This window comes from Martes martes (assembly GCF_963455335.1).
Source record: "Martes martes genome assembly, chromosome: 12".
Lineage (NCBI taxonomy): Eukaryota > Metazoa > Chordata > Mammalia > Carnivora > Mustelidae > Martes > Martes martes.
Genome location: NC_137900.1, coordinates 2,093,667 through 2,109,737, shown reverse-complemented (window position 1 = coordinate 2,109,737; position 16,071 = coordinate 2,093,667).

The following is a 16,071-nucleotide window of genomic DNA, read 5'->3' as shown; positions in this document are numbered from 1 at the left end:
TCTTGCTCTAGGCACTGACCTCTCCCCGACGGGGTGGCAACCGCCGCTGACATTATTTGTACTTGCTTATTTGATTTTGCTCTCAACAATCCCAAAGGAATGATGCCAACGTTCTGCACACAAACGAGTCAGAGAGGACGGAGTCTTTAGACAATCCCAAATAGAATCGGAGAGATCCACCGAAGGAAGGGACCTCAGAATCCCCAAGGAGTGTCACCCAGTCCAAGGTCGACGTGCACAAGGGGCTGAGTAGGGGCGCCCCACTCAAGTCCAGGGATCGTCATCCTATGGGGGCCGTCTCCTCCGGATCCCTCTTCTGACGGCTAAATAAAAAGGTAAACTGAGGCAAGATCAAGATTGTCAGAAAGATGAGTTCACTTGGAAAGAGCAGCACAAGTGCAGTTCCTTTTTTTTTTTTTTTTTAAGATTTTATTTACTTATTTGACAGAGGGAGAGAGATCACAAGTAGGCAGAGAGGCAGGCAGAGAGAGAGGAGGAAGCAGGCTCCCTGCTGAGCAGAGAGCCCGATGCGGGGCTCGATCCCAGGACCCTGAGACCATGACCTGAGCCAAAGGCAGAGGCTTTAACCCACTGAGCCACCCAGGCACCCCAAAAGTGCAGTTCTGAGCGCTTTCCCGGCAGGAGCTGGGGTGAGGCTTTTGGGTGGGCTGTGTGGACAGGCAGGGGTGTGAAGGGCAGGGAGCTCAGCTACCCTTTGTTAAAATAAAAAGCAAACAGAGACCAGTTTCAGAAATTCCTCCAGTGGAGAAAACCAGTCCAGTCACACCAACAAAGGTCAATCAGCTTATTCTGTGAGACCAGCCTGACCCGGGTCATTCCTCCCTCATGCCTCTGGAAACCGTAAATAAAACTTCCCAAGGTTGGTACGTGGCTGCCCCAACAAACTCCCCAGCATGTTAGAAAAATCCAGTTCCATCAGTCTCCGGTAAACCAGGCATTTGCGGGAAATCAGTCTCTCCGAGCCCAAATGCTGTTTTCCTGCGGCTACACGTGCAAGATTTCCTGTTTTATACCCCAGGCCAGCCCTGACCCCCTCTGAGGGCTGCTTGACCCCAAACCTGCCCCGGCCCCGGGAAGCCTTGCCTGTGTTTGCTCTGCAGAAGCCTCCTTCCTCTGCTGTTCCCAGCTGTGACATCTGGTGGAGGGAAGGCCACCCAGAGCCTTCTGCATGGTGTCCTTTCCTAGTGTTTATCCAAAACCACACAGCAGAAATGGCTTTGGTCTTTTGCCAGATGCCAAGTGGGCGACAGGGTGGAAAGTGGGGAGCACACACCTTTCCTTCTCCTTGGGATCCAAATGAGCCTTTTTGTCCTTTAATGCAAAGAGGCTTAATTTTTCTTAACATTCTGGTCGCTGCTAAGGTCATGTGTCAATGAAGGTTGCTTTTAAAGAAAGTGAAATTGCGGGGCGCCTGGGTGGCTCCGTTGGTTAAGCATCTGCCTTCGGCTCAGGTCATGATCCCAGGGTCCTGGGATCCAGCCCCGGATCGGGGTCCCTGCTGGGCGGGGAGTCTGCTTCTCTCTCTACCCGTCCCCTGTTCATACGTGTTCTCTCTCTCAAATAATAATAATAAAAAATCCTAAAAAGAAGAGAGACGGAGAAGTGAAATTGCCTGCTGGGTGTGGGCGTGGCCGTGGGTCTGCCGTGGATGTTGTGTGTCCTTGATGGCTGTCCTCGGGGGCCTGGCTGCCGGGACCGACCACCCCCCCACGACGGAGCTCAGAGCAGCACAATACCGGTCGCTCGCGGCCCAGCACCGTGTGGATCGGACGGCTCCTCTGCTCCACGCGGTCACCCGGGGCCCCAGGCCCCTTGCACATGTGACTCCGCCTTGCTCTTGCTCTTGGTCCTGGAGGTGACGCCTGCAGAGGAACCACCTGGAGATTTTAGGGCCGGGTCTGAGAGGCGGGGAGACGGGGCAAACCATGTCCAGAGCTCAGTCGTCATCACCCGTGACCCCCGGGGAGGTGTGGGGGTCACGCTGCACAGCTATGTCCTGGGAAGAGAGGCGTGTGCAGGCCTTGGTAAGAGGAAGCTGCCTCAGCCACATCGGCCTGGTCTCCCGAACCCAGAATCCACCGCTCAGGTGTGTCCCTAAACAGATGGGGAAACAAAGGCTCTCTCAGACCATCTCTACCAGGCAGGATCTGTCCCCAGCGTAGTCCCAAGCCGACGGTGGGCCCTGCTCTAGCCCCGCAGCCGCTCACCATCGCCCACGGGAGCGGGGCCCACAGCCACGCGCCGTGCCGCAGACCGCGCTCCCCGCCGGCCCGAGGCGGCTCCATCTGCTGGGATGCTGCTGCCGCCTCGGGCCCCCGGTGCAGGGGACAGGTGCCACGCCAAAGACGGCTGCTCGGGAAGTCCCCGATCGGGCATCTGTTCTCTCATGAAGTCCTCTGGGTTGGGCCCACGGCCCAGGCAGTCCTCCCCTCCTGTTTTCCTCAACAATAGAAGAAAAGATGCTTCCAGACACTTCTGGCCGCCAGATCCTCCCTTTGTTTCTCTCTGAGGGCCTTGGATCCCCCATGAGGCCGAGTTGGGGGCCAAACGCATGTCCTCCAAAAGTTCTGCTGGGAATCCCTGGGCGGAAGCCATGGTTTCCAAGGGGACAACGTGGCTCTCAGAAGAAGCGTCCAGATGATGCCCAGATAAGCCTGGGCCATGCCCCGGGGAAGCCATCCCATAGCAAGCTGCAGCTTTGTGGACGGGGCAGAAGGCAGGGAAAGGAGACGTGAGGCCGGCTGGCTTCGCTCCAAACGAGCGGTGATAAGCAGGGGTCCCAGTGTGGGCGCTGGTCTGGCTGGACGGGCGTTCCCAGTCCATGATTATGAGCTGCGTGATGCTGGGAGGGGGGGGGGTCTCTCTTCCTCAGCTACACAGTGTGGAGTATCACCCAGAGCGTCGTTGAGAGGACTCAGTGCGTCACGCAAACTGCCTGCCGTCGGCTGCTGTCACTTACTGGGCAAGCCTGCCCGCGAGGACCCGAGCCCACACGCCCTGATGCTCCTGCTGTCTGAGCCATGGACACCTGAGTGCCTGCACCTGCTTGGCCAACACCGCTGTCCCTGACCACATGCAGCTACCGTCACTGACATTTAAAGTCTCTAAAGTGAACGTTTAACTTCTCCAAGCTTAACAGTTCCGTATAGCCAGTGGCCACTCCTCTGGTGTCACTGGTGCAAACATTCCCACCCACACAGAGCCCCGTGGGAGTGCCCTGACCCAGCCGGACGCAGACAGACAAGCCGGTCTGCCTGCCTGCCTGCCAGCCCGAGTCAGGTGGGAGCGTTGCCGGGACTCCTCGGGCGCCGTGGTGGAGAGCAGTGCACATAGCCGTCTCTATCACATGTCACGATTGCCACACATCGCACGTCACAGGTTGGGGGGGTCCCCAAGCTCAGACAAGTCGGAGACAGACATCTGACTGCGGGGAGGGCACCTTTACCTATGTGTCAGCGGATTTCAGCAGGCGCGGTCCCCACCGTGCTCCTGGAGGAGCCAGCCCGAGTCCTGAGAAGTCGGGGAGCTAGGGCTGAAGGAAAGACACGACCCCCGACAGCGCCCGCTGTCGTTTCAGAGAAACAGTAGCCATCACGAAGCACATTTTCAAATAACAGATGTGGATCGATGCATTCGGAGCCGACAGTAACCCCATGGAGAAGGTACGCCATTTTGCAGTTGAGGACACGGACACAGGCAGGGCAGGCCACCTGCTCGAAGTCACACGCAACCAAGCAGAGGCACAACGGGGTGTGGAGCCCGGTGTTTGCGGACTCCCGGGCGGGCATGCGTGTCCACCCTCCCGGCTCCCAACCCCTCCGGCTCCCCGTCCACAGTCACGTCTCTGCAAGGTTCGCTGGTGCATATCTGTCCCTCTCTGGGCGGTAAGCTGTGGCCAGATGTTGGTATGTCATATGTTTGCCCGCTTCTATCAGAAGTCACAAGTCGGTGCCCTGCAGGCTTTTCTTGCTTTTTCTTTGCTTTCTCACTTTATTTTTTTGGCCTAAAGTGCCTTGAGGAAAAAATATGAATGGATACTTATATATTTCATATATATTTATATATTTATGTTAATGTATTAGGTATTAATATATATTAGTTGATATATTCATACAACTTATAATGATTAATATTAATGCACAATATATTATATGATCTCATATTAATGCATGTATTATATGTAAATTAATATATTAATAACAATCAATAACATTAATGTATAGTTTGATATACAATTATGTAATGTATACTATAGTAATAATTAACGATAATAATGAATAATATTAATCTATTATATATATTATTTCCAGGTTTTCTTCAAAACTAGGACGCTCGAGCAATGCCATGGCCACCTTACGTGGCTGCCATCAGCTGGAATGGAGAACCAGGGCTGCGTGGAACCAGCACGTCCCTTCCCCCTGCCTCCAGACACCCACACGTTTCTCCTCCTGGCCCTTGGTTTTTACAACTTTATAGACATACAACTGACCCACAAATAATCACACATATTTAAAGCGTACAGATATGTCTACATGGCTGTGACACCGTTAACACGCTCAAGATAATGGACACAGCCATCACCCCAGGGCTTTCCTGTGTCCCCTTATCCCTCCCACCCTCCCACCCCCAGGGGGTCGCTGGTCTACTTCCGGTCGTCGTAGATCTGCTGCCCGTTCTAGACTCCTGCGTACATGAGATCACAGTACGCGCTCCTTCATCTGGCTTCCTGCGCTGAGCCCAAGGGTGAGGACTGACCCCCTCTATTCTTTGTGTCAGTGGCTTATTCCTTTTCAGTCCTTTCCTGCCTGCGGAGCGGCATTCCGTCCCCATTTATCCGTTCCCATGCAGCCGGGCTTCTGGGTTGCTTCCGGCTTTTAGCTATTTCCAACAAAACTCCTATAAACATTTGTGCACAAGTCTTCGCGTGGCTGCGAGCCTTCAGTCCTGTCGGGTCAACATCGAGGAGTGGGGTGGCCGGAGCAGGTTCTTCCTAAGACCCTGCCGCACGGTGTTCCACGGCGGACGGATTGTACGTGCATTGCCGGCCATTGCTACGAACACTGTGCACGAGTCTTGTGTGGAACGCAGCGTGGCAGGGTCTTGCGGAGACACTCAGCAAACACTGTCATCCCATGACAATGCCCAACAAAGGACATCGCGTCATAGCTGGGCTTGGAGTTTGAAAGTGATGCTTGGAGACCTCGTTGGCATTTCCGAGCCGGCCTCTGCCGCCAGTTGTTTGGGATACAGAGTTAAGAGGGGACTGTGTCCAGGGCATGGGGTCAAGTCTCTGGGCCTCGGTTGCCTCACCAGCAAAGTGAGTGGCCGGGGGTGAGGGTGTCTGTGGTCCCATGATCTGTGCTGCAGGAATGAGCGGAGACCCGGGGAGACCTCAGCCATCGGCTTCTCCCTGTGCGACTCCCAGCCCTGATTTCAGTGAGTTCTGCAGTGAGTGGCCCCTGGGGCCCAACCCTGCAGTGTGAGGCTCCTCCAACAGGCACCGGGGTCCTTTCAGAGCACCCCTTTCACACCAGCTCCCGCAGGGGCTGCGAGGATCCACAGGCGCCCACATAGGCCATTTATGCAGGGCAATGAAGGCAGGCCTCCTGAGGGACCGAGATGGTCAGCTGGAGACTTCATATGAGGATAATCGCACAGCACGTGGTCCTTTGTCATCTGACTCTACACAGCAGACCGTCTCCAAGGTCATCTCTGTGGTCTCAGTGCCACAGTGCCTTTCTGCTAAGTGATGGTCTGCTGTGCATGTATGACATCGTATTTATCCCTCAGCCAGCTGCGGAGTTGTTTCTGCCTGTGGGCTGTTATGAGGAACATTTGTGTACAAGTGTTTGATAAAAGCATTATCTATTATATTATTATATTATAATCTATTAATTATTAATTATATTATTATATATTACCAATTATAGTATTAATAAAAACATTATCTATTATGTGTATTATAATGCTTTTATTAATATCCATGCCCCAGTTTTTGTGTTTATTCACAGACTTTGTGTGGGCATAGACTTTAATTTCTCTTAAGTGAAAAAGCCAGTCCCCAAGGCCACGTATTGTATGATTCCATTTACATGAATACCCAGAACGGGTACACGCACAGAGACACAAAGCAGATCAGTGGTTGCCAGGGGCCGGAGTGGGGTGCAGGTGGGACGTTTGAGGGAGGGGCTGTAATGGATACGGGGTTTCTTTTTGGGACGCTGAAAATGTTCTAAAATTAGACTGTGGTGATGGTTTTGTACAGATTTGTAAATATACTAAAAACCATTGAACTGTGTACTTTAAATGGGCGGCCTTTATGACACGTCAATTCTACATCAATAAAATCATTCTAGAAACAGAGAGACAGAGAGAGACAGAGAGAGACAGAGACTAAATTAAGCCTCATTACTCTGCGTTCCCAGCCTTGATCTTATCCGTAGATACATATTGGGGTTTAATCTGTCTGCCTGTCCACCTGTCTGTCTCTCTCTCACACCCATTATGATCTTTTCTTTCCTCTCCATCTTTCAAGATTATGAGTCAGATGGAAGTCCTGCCCCCGGCGCAGGGAGACGGTGCTGGTCTTGCTGAAATCCCAAGTGGACGGAGAAAGGCAGTGGACCCTTCTGGCTTGGTTTGTCTACAGGGCATGTGGAAATTACATGGGCCTCCTTCCTCCCGTTATAAACTCATCAAGATATGGACGAGATGCAATGCATTAGAACATGTGTTTGAGATGCTCGTGCCAAGAGTACAGAGGGAACTGAGTGCCGCAGAGAAATCTGCAGCTGGTGCCGTGAAGTCCAGGGCCCAGAGCTGGGCACAGGTCCAGGCAGGGTCACCTTGTCCAGGAAGGGGAGAAGCATCCCTAAGCAGGGGGCTGTGGATGGCGGTCATCTCAGGGATGGAACTGAAAACCCACTGGGACGGGGACACCACCACAAGGCTTGGGTCTATCTGAGCATGTGTGGGAAAATGGTGTGATGCCCAAGGAGAGGGCTAGGGGTGGGTGAGCTCGACAGTCTGAACTCTCAGAGAATATGTCTTCCTTTACGCACACAGGACCAGGCACAGATGTGAAAGTCTCCACAGATATCGAGATGTGACATCATACAGTCCACACTCTCCAATATGTATCATTTTGTGATAAAACTAAAAATGGAATGGCTGAAGAGAGCAGTGGACGTAGAACAAAGGACACTGAAAACACTACCATATCAGAGCATACAGAGCGCAGGTGAAGTTGTATTTGCAGGAAATGTATAGGAAGGAAAAGAAAGAAGGTGGAAAATTAACAAGCACAGATTCAGCTCAGAAAATCAGAAAATAAACAATGGAGCAAACCTAGGATGTGTAGAAGCAAGAAAATATTGAGGATTTTAGCTGAAAGTGTCCGTGGACCAAACCCTTCCAAGCTGAAGTTTGAAAAGGGGAGAGCCGCGAAGAAATGATAGCAGAAATGAAACACAAAGACAACTACGGATGGAGGTCTATAAAATATGTCAGGGTTTCTGACCCAAGGTTGTGATGTAGGAGACTCTGAACCTCACCTCCTACCACAGACATTCGAAATCTACAGCCACACATGGAATAATTCCCTCTAAAAGAAACCCAGAAACTTATTGAGCAACTCCTACACATTGGGTGAAAGAGAAACAAAACAAAACAAAACAAAAAACTAACAGCTGGAACAGATTTTGGCCCACTCAACAGTTAGAAACCACTGTGAGAAAAGAAGCGGCTTGAACAATCACAAAGGTTTGAGAGACAACACAGAGCAAGGTCAGGCCGAATGATACGGTTGATCTTCTACACAAGGGCCCTCTGTCAAGACTGTGAGAGGCGGCTCTTGTAAGCTCGTGCCCAGAAATCAGCACAGACAGACACAGGCAGTGAAGAAACGGGACAGTGCATTTTGAATAACAGAACAAGGTGAAGCTCCAGAGACAGACCTTCATGAAACAAAGATAAGTGACAAAATGCATGAGCAGAGTGAGAATCTCAGGGAAGATAAAACATGTGAGAAAGAAACGGACACATCACAGAGCTGAAGGATACGATATATAAACAGAAAAAAAAATAAAAATCCAAAGAAGAGGGGAATGGGAATCATCCGATCAGAGGAGCAAAAAGATAAAAGAAAAGAAAAGGAGTGATGATTACTTGAGGGAGTTGTAAGACTGCGACAAAGCGGGCCCATTTATGCATTCTAGGGGTCCCAAAAGGAGGAGAGCGAGCGAAAGAGTCCCAAAGCTTATTCAAAGAAATGATGGCTGAAAATTGCCCAGACCTGGAGGAAACACCAGATATCCAGATCCAGGAAGCCCGGGGAGTTCCAAACAAGACTCCAAAGAGAGTAGAAACCATCTGTATCTCTATCTACAAAAAAATTAGTTAATGGCTACACAAGGTAAAAAGATATAAATTGCAACATCAAGAACATAAAACATGTAAAAATATAGAGCTTTAGTAACTCTCAACTTAAGTTGTTGTCAGTTTAAAATAAACGTTAGATGTTTTATAGACGATTCATGGCAACCACAGCACAAAAACCTTTAACAGATGCACGAAAGATAAAGAGAAGGAGTCTGAGCATTGCACTGTAGAAAATCATCAAATCACAAAGGAAGAGACAAAAAGGAGAAGAAAGGAATAAGGCAATTACCAAGTAGTCAGAAAACAATTAGCATGTTGGTAATAGTAATTCCCCACTTAGAATTCCTTTAAATGTAAAAGAACTGAAGTTTATCATCAAAACACCTAACGTGGCTGAGAGGGTAAAAACAAGACTCCATGAGAAGAGACTCGCTTCAGTTTTAAGGACACAAGCAGACTGAAAGTGAAGGTGTGGGAAAGCTAGTCCATGTGTATGGAAACCCAAAGAAACCTGGATAGCCGCACTGACATCAAACAAGATAGACTTTCAATTAATGAGGATATAATACCTATAAGTATTAATGTCGCCAACATAGAAGCATCTAAATGTTTAAAGCAAATATTAACAGACCTAAACAGAAAAATAGACATAGGATGACACTAGGGGACTTCAGTATCGATGTTCGTGGCTAGATACATCGTCTGGACAGAAAATCAGCAAGGAGCAGTGGACTGAAGTGATCCGGTAGACCAGATGGACTTAATGGAGCCCTACAGAATGTCCCACCCGACAGCGGCAGAACACGCTTTCTTCTCAAGTGCACGATGACATTCTCCAGGATAGACCACATTTAGGCAAATAAACACGTCTCAATAAATTTAAGAAGATTGAAGATGATCAGTGTTGGCGAGCACGTGAGAAATTAGCCCTGTGCCCTGTTGGTGGGAACGCAAACTGGTGCAGCCTTTATGGAAAACAGTATGGAGTTTCCTCAAAAAGTTAAAAATAGAAATACCGTATGATCCAGCCATTCCATTTCTGGACACATGGCTGAAGGAAACAAAATCACTATCTTGAAGATATGTCAATACCTCCGTGTTTATTGCAGTATTATTTACAACAAGCAAGACATGAAAACAGTGTACATGTCCACCGATGGATGGATGGATGGATGAAAACAATGTGCACATACACAACAGAGTATTATTGAACCGTGAGAAAGAAGAAAATCTCATCACTTGCAACAACGTGGATGGATCCTAAGGGCATGAAGCTAAGCCAGACAAAGAGAGGCAAATAATGTATGAAACTACTTATATGTGGAATCTAAAAAAATAAAACTCATAGAAACAGAGAATAGATTGGTGGTTGCCGGAGACAGGGGTTGGGGGCGGCAGAAATGGGTGAAGGTGGTCAAAAGGTACGAACTTGTAGTTATAAATAAATAAGTTCTGGGAATAGAACATGCAGCCCAGCGACTGTTGTTAACAACACTGTATTGTGTACTTGAACACGGCTGAGAGAGTAGATTATAAATGTTCTCATCAGAAGGGGGAGAAAAAGTAACGACACGAATGTTAGATGTTAACTAAACTCATTGCGGTGATCATTTCAAAATACAGTTGACTCTTGAACACTGCGGGGTTGTGGGCCAAGCCCCGCGCGGTCAAGAATCCTCATATAACTTCTGCCTCCCAAACACTGAACGCCTCACAGCCTACTGTTTGCTGGAAGACTTACCGTAACGGAAACATTCGATTAACACAACTTTGTATGTTATAGATATTATACACTGTAATTTTTTTAAAATACTATTTTTTTAAAGCTTTTATTTATTTATTTATTTGACAGATAGAGATCACAAGGAGGCAGAGAGGCAGGCAGAGAGAGAGGAAGGGAAGCAGACTCCCCACGGAGCAGAGAGCCCAATGTGGGGCTCGATCCCAGGACCCTAGGATCATGACCTGGGCTGAAGGCAGAGGCTTAACCCACTGAGCCACCCAGGTGCCCTATACACTGTAATCTTACAACACAGGAACCTAGAGAAAACAAAATATTAAGAAAGTCATAAGGACAATGTATTTACAGTACTGTTCTGTATTTATAAAACAATTCTGCATAGAAGTAGGCCCACACAGGTCAAGACCACGTTGTTCAAGGATTAACTGTTTACATGTAGATCAAATCATCAGGCTGTTTGCCTTAATTTAATACATTGTTACATGTCAGTTGCATCTCCATGAGACTAAAAATTCTACTCAATTGTGATGAGGATGATACTTTGAATTTCATAAATAAGATTTTTTTGGAGTAAAGAAAATACAATCAATCTTGACAATAGACAAAATGAAACACATTCCTAAGGAAAGGCAAAGACTCAATATTGACTTAACAAGGAACACGTACCCGAGTACACCTATGAACGTGAGAATAGAACAATCACCCGCAGTCATTTCCATGTTCACTAATTACCTCAGACAACTGCTGATAAGAAGTTCAAGACTCCAACAAATTTTTTTTTTTAAAGATTTTATTTATTTGACAGACAGATCACAAGTAGGCAGAGAGGCAGGCAGAGAGAGAGGAGGAAGCAGGCTCCCCTCAGAGCAGAGAGCCTGACGCGGGGCTTGATGCCAGGACCCTGAGATCATGACCTGAGCCAAAGGCAGAGGCTTTGACCCACTGAGCCACCCAGGCGCCCCTCCAAAATTTTTTATTTGCCTAAATTTTATGAACTGTTTTCTCATTTTCAAAACAAATTCAGTTTCCACCGAATCAGTACTTGTGTGCTACCTGAATCTAGAACACTTGTTTAATACTCTCCCCCAATTTTTGCACTTCTTATGCTGAACACTTTATATTCCTCAATTCCGGAAAAGATCGCCGTAATTGTACTTACAGAAGTGCGCCTCCTTCCCTCACCTCCTTACTGGGCCCATGTGATTCCCGAGCTCATGCTAGTTATTCTGGCCTGGGTATTTAGCTTTCTCTCTTTTTAATGTGGCGAATGATGCAACCACACGCCTTCAGATGACCGCATGGCCCAGTGTGTCCTGGAGAGTCTGAATGTACACCTCTTGTCCCTGATAAATTAAGAACAGCCCTGGCCACACACACGCACTGTCAAAAGGGACAACTTCCAATAAACAAGAGGGACACCTGCCCGTTAAGGAATCCCCTCTAACTGTGGGGTGAGTGCTTCCTGGGGGAGCCCCACAGCTGCTGTCTCTACTTGCAGGCAAGTGACTGCCTGTATGTGAATTGTGTAGAGCCGTTTTTAAAAAATTTTATTTATTTATTTGACAGGCAGAGATCACAAGTAGGCAGAGAGGCAGGCAGAGAGAGAGGAGGAAGCAGGCTTCCCGGGGAGCAGAGAGCCTGATGCGGGGCTTGATCCCAAGACCCTGGGATCATGAACTGAACCAAAGGCAGAGGCTTAACCCACTGAGCCACCCAGGCGCCCCTGTGTAGAGCAGTTTTAACAGCAGAGTCTCCCATCCTGAAACTACCTTTGAAACGATAATGTGGAAGGTGCATTGTCCTAACTGCTGAGCAAAGAAAGAAGCTTTCATGCTACTCTGGGTGGCTTCTCATGTCTACTGCCTGCTTGTTCTAGGGCTTCTAGAAGCTTCCACAGTGCTCTGAGTGCCTTCTCATGCCCACTGCCCGCGTGTTCTAGGGCTTCTGCATTTGGGGTAATGTTCCTGTGAAGGAATGAGAGTCATTCTCTCACTCGAGGGACATAGGTGGTGTCTGTGCCAGGGAAATGGCATTGGATTCTAACGAAGAGAGGAGGCAGGAATGGCCTGCAGTCAAAATTCCTGCTCAGGACTGTTCTTCAGAATGGGGACTGACGCCCAATGGGTCTTGTGCAGGTGCTTCTTCCCAAAGAGGCGACAGGTCCCTGTGTCTATACTGGAGGGTCTCATGAAAGGTGTGGCCCCATAGGCACTCTGGGGCTAAGGAAGCCGTTCGGATTTGTGAGATGCTCCCGTCATGGAAGGTTGGTTTTGAGGAGTTCTGTTAGTTAGGGGGTGAAAGGAGCATATTGGAAACGGATATTTTTGCACACTCTCTGGCTTTCTCACGTTCCCATGGGATTCTGCAGCTTCATTAAAGACTTTTCGAGAACCCCGCCCATCTGATCTATAAAGCTGCCAGGAAGAGAAGCCCAGCTCTGTTCGTGAGCCCTGTCCAGATTTCCCTGGAGATTTGTCTGCTCCAGTCACGCACAGAAGGCTTCACGTAGGATTCATGTCAACCTGCTGCGTCCCTTTAAATCTCTGATAATTTCCCATATTGCAAGAGTCATGTAAACAACTTAATCCTTCCAACAATATTGAGGGCGGTAAAGAGATGGTGCCCCCCCATTCTGCAATCTTAATTTCTTCAGCAAACGAGAGCTCTTTGTCTGCATAAATACGTCATATATAAGATGTATCATTGTATGTCACTCAGTACATAAACATCTTTTAATAAAATTTTTTTTTTTTTTGAGAGAGAGAGAACATGAGAGAGGTCAGTGGGAGAAGCAGAGTCCCTGCTGAGCAGGGAGCCCGATGTGGGACTCGATCCCGGGACTCCAGGATCATGACCTGAGCCGAAGGCAGTTGCTTAACCAACTGAGCCACCCAGGCGCCCAATTTTTTAATTTTTAATTTTGGCAAAATACATATAACCTGAAATGCACCATCCCAACCATTTTTAAGCATACAGTCGGTAGTAAGTACCTTCACAGTGTCGCACGCCAACCTTCTCCAGAACTCTTTAATGTTGCAAAATTGAAAATACCCAATAACCCTAGTACCTCATTCATTCCTCCCTCATCCCTGGGCCCCTCCCTTTCTACTTTCTGTGTCTGAGTTTGCACTCAGCACCTCACAGAAATGGAATCTCTAGTATTTGTCTTTTCTTTCAACTGGCTTATTTCGTTTAGTGTAATTTCTTCAAGGTCCATCATCTGGCAGCATTCCCTTCCTTTTCAAGGCTGAATCATATTCCATCGTGGGCACATACCACAGTCTGTTTTCTAGCTTAGCCGATGATGGACATGTGGGTGGCTTCTACCTTTTGGCTCTTCTTTGAGGATTTTTGAACAGAATTTCTGGAAGAAACTTCTACCCTCTGGGTTCCATTCACTCAGCACTGGAAATGGAAAACATGTATGTATTCATGCATTTCTTTCTTCTATCTGTGAAGCCCTTTATTGAGGGCCAAGTGTCTGCCAGGCAACCCACGGTGGCCTGTTATACACAAGGAGGTGAAGCGGACATGAGTCTGCTCACACGGGGCCTGTGATTGAATGACTCAGGCAGACAGTTAAGTTGAGACTTCTGGGATCTGGAGCCAGACAGGCAGATGGTGTGTTGGGGCAAAAGGGGGCTTCCCTCTAGAGATAGTCCCCTGGAGTGGCAAGAGCTTGGTGTGAGGTAGGGCAGGAAGGAGGCTGGCGGGGCAGGGATGCAGAGCCGGAGGGACAGTGGCACGAGGAGAGAATGGGGAGGGACAGACAAGCCCAGGTGTGACCGTGGCATGCACTCCTCATGCCAAGCGGAGCTTCTAAAGGCTCATGCTGAGGAGTGGCATGGCCACAGTTGTGTTAAAAAACTGACATGGTCACGGAGATCAGAGTAGCTGGAAGGGGCACAGGAAGGGATGTGGGAAGGACTTTTAGGTGGCTACTGCACTAGTCCAGGCATGAGCTGAAGGGGGCAAGAGGTGGTGTAGCAGCAGCAGAAATGGGGAAAAGTGGATGAATTTGACATATATTTTGGGGCTAAACCAGTGGGGCTTGCAGGTGGCTGAGATGAGAGAGAGAGAAGAAAGGAAGGCAAGATGCCTTGTTTTTCCCATGTCTTTGGATCCTGAATGCTTTGTCCATGTCCCTGGTGATGTGTTTGTGCAGATAGAGCCCTCCTCTCGCTCCTTCCCCCAATAGCTGCAGAATGCAAGTCCACCTCAGCCCCTCTGATCCCCTAAGCCACTCTCTTGTGCAGGCAGCTGTCCCCAGGCTGGTGGCCTTGGCGGTGACACTGCCCCAGCAGAAGCTGTTTCGAGAGCAGCCGGGAGATGTGGGGACATTGTTTCTGGTGTCCCCTTCCCATTTGCTAAGACACATCGTGAAATTTATCCATCAGAATGATCTTCCCCATGAACCACTTTTTTCAAAACGTTTACATCATAAGATAAGAAGAGGGAGACACAAAGTAAAGCCTAGAGAAATAAAAGAAAACAGCCTAGTTTTACTACACTTATCTTTCTTTGGGGCCCATGATTCTTTATCTTGAAAAAGGTTTTTACTAAAGTTTCCAAGTTTCCTTTCAGCCCAACCAATTTATGTCTCCTTAGAGTGATTATGTATTGTTGGGGATAACAAGATAACATCAGTTTTTCAAAACACCACCAACAACGCTCTATTGACAAAAATCTCAGAATTAAATACCTTGGCTTGAACAGAACCAACAATGTCTACAGAAATACCACAGTCGCGCTAAGGCATTTCTTTGCTTTCCTTCTTTTCAGGACGGAAATGCAGGTATTCCGCTCCTGGGTGGGACGGAACGGTTTGGAGCAGAGCTGCGTTCCTGCCAAGAGCCTCTGAAATTCTGTTGAGATGCTCAGAGTCACAAAGGCCACTCGGGGCATCCATGGTGTGGGAGATGAGGCAGAGAAGCAGTAGGGCTCCTGGAAACCTCCTAGGTCTGAGCCCCAAGCCTGGGATGTGCGGGGACCGTCACAGCAGCTGGGGTTGGCGGAGGAGCTGGGTGGGAAGGAGCGAGGGAGTGTTTCTTGATCAGAAGCTGCAAGAGGAGGAAAGCCAGGAAAACAGCCGGACGCCGCTGGAAAACAAAACAGATCTCAGCACACAGCAGGGGTCATCGAAGTCAGAAAGCACGCTTGACCCCGCGCTCCAGCATCCGCACCCCAGGAGCCTGCCGCGTGAACTGTGTCCACGGGGAGTCGGGCTCCAAGGTCGTCTCGCTCCGTGTGCCCCGTCCGCAGGGACCCTCCCCCAGGCAGAGACGATGAGCCTGTTCACCTGAAAGTCCGCAATCCCGGCTTCAGTTTAGAATTTGGGTGACTGTGGGGGGCGTTCCCTTCACCTCTCTGCGCCACAGCTGAGAACAGAATCAGAGCGCGATGGAACTTACGGAAAGAGCGTCACGAGTGTTCCGTGAGTCCGTAGGCACCCGATGTGTGTGGTCAGGACGATTCGCTGGCGTGAATTAACAAAACTAACAAGCAGAGCGGGCATGCGCGGCTTCGGCAAAACCACAGCTGACTCTCGGTAAGCCCGACAAGCGGCCTCACCGGGGCTGCTGCAGAAATATTCCCGGACTGCGAGCTTCCTTCCCTCCGTGAGCCCCCACTGAGGACGCTGCGGCACTCAGACCTGCTCCGTCCCGTGGGTGTCCTCGTGCCCCTACCAGCCGCATGGAAGGCAGCGGCAAGTCCTGGAGGACATCACCCAAGGGCCCTTTTGGTCGGGACTTTGGGTTCACTGCCAACTTGTCCTGCGTCATCCGTGGGCGGGAAGTCCCAGCTGAGACCACGGCTCTTCCTGGTACCTTTGCACCCCTGTACCGATAACCCTCGTGCCAAGCACACACTCTGGCTGCGTGAACTCGGGTGTGTGGAGCCCGACAGTGCGGCCGCCCAACACCCCTGCC